This window comes from Propithecus coquereli, unplaced genomic scaffold (assembly GCF_000956105.1).
Source record: "Propithecus coquereli isolate 6110/MARCELLA unplaced genomic scaffold, Pcoq_1.0 Scaffold126, whole genome shotgun sequence".
In the NCBI taxonomy this organism is placed as follows: Eukaryota; Metazoa; Chordata; class Mammalia; order Primates; family Indriidae; genus Propithecus; species Propithecus coquereli.
In genome coordinates, this window is record NW_012136747.1 from 3,926,637 (window position 1) to 3,928,196 (window position 1,560).

Below are 1,560 nucleotides of genomic sequence, written 5' to 3' on the forward strand. Positions count from 1 at the left end.
CAAAGTATTTTGAGGGCATTTAAAAAATCAACACAAGAACAAAGTTAAGTTCAATTATGGAGAGATAAAGTCATATTTCTGCACATCTCACTTATGACTACATATCTTTAAAACATCCATCTAAATACCTCTTGGCCCTCTCTCCATACCTCTTCTCACCCCCTTTTCTTTCCCTCCTTCTCCCTCATCTGCCTGCCCCCCAATAAATACATAAATACATACTTCTTGGGTGGGACCTTCTCTCTCCATGTCCACTGCCACCTCACATGTGTAGGTCACCCTCACCTGGCACCAAACCTCTTGCCACAGCCTCATGACTATCAGGGTTTCTCGGCCTCCAGTCTGTTTCCTACTCTGCGGCCAAAGCACGTTCTTGCTGAAATGCAGACAAGCCGTGTCATTCTCCAGCTTAAATCTATTCAATGGTTTCCTTTTTAAAAAATTGAGATACAATTCACATACCATAAAACTCACCATTTTGAAGTATACACTTCAGTGGGTTTTAGTATTTTCACAGAATTGTACAACCATTACCACAATCAATTTCAGAACATTTCATCATCCCCCCAAAAAGCTGGTACCCATTAGCAGTCACTCTCTATAGTCCTTCAACACTGCCCGCCCCGGGCAGCCACCATTGGCTCTTTTTTTTTTTTTTTTTTGAGACAGAGTCTCACTCTTTTGCCCAGGCTAGAGTGAGTGTCGTGGCATCAGCCTACCTCACATCAACTTCAAACTCCTGGGCTCAAGCAATCCTCCTGCCTCAGCCTCCCGAGTAGCTGGCACTACAGGCATGTGCCACCATGCCCAGTTAATTTTTTCTATATATTTTTAGTTGTTCGGCTAATTTCTTTCTATTTTTAGTAGAGACAGGGTCTCGCCCTTGCTCAGGCTGGTCTCGAAAGCCTGAGGACAAACAATCCTCCAGCCTCGGCCTCCCAGAGTGCTAGGATTACAGGCATGAGCCACCATGCCCAGCCTTAAATAGTCTTATTTGGTCTGTGAGAGTGGCCATCTTGTTCCCCTCTGTATTCCTGCGGCCTGGTGCAGCACCTGGCACACAGCAGGATTTGAGTAAGAATTTCTTTTTGCTCATGCCTCCAAAGCTCCTTTTCCAACGAGGGGGTTACTGAACCCCAAGTCTGTGTCGTGAAAACTCAACCTAGAGTCAGACAGACTTGAGCTCTGTCCTTCATTAATTATATGGCTTTTGTTAAGTAAATAACATCTTAGCCAGAAGCTTAGTGTTCTCTGTAAAAAGGGGACAATACAGGTCATAATCCCTTGTCTGCAGCCCTGAAATTAAAAAAAAAAACAATTCACGACCCCGTGTCGTGAGACCGTTTGGCAGACTTGGGAAGCACCTCGGCAACTCAGAGACTCTGAATCAAGCGCGGGCCACTGCAGCTGGATACCGAGAGCAATGGCCGAGAAACGGCTTGAGGGAGGGGGTGCACGAAATCAAGAGGCAAGTTGGAAAAACCAGGTCGAGAGCCAGGAAACTGGGGTTTCAGTCTTTCAAATTCCAGAGGTGACAGCATGTCACACAACAAGAAGCGA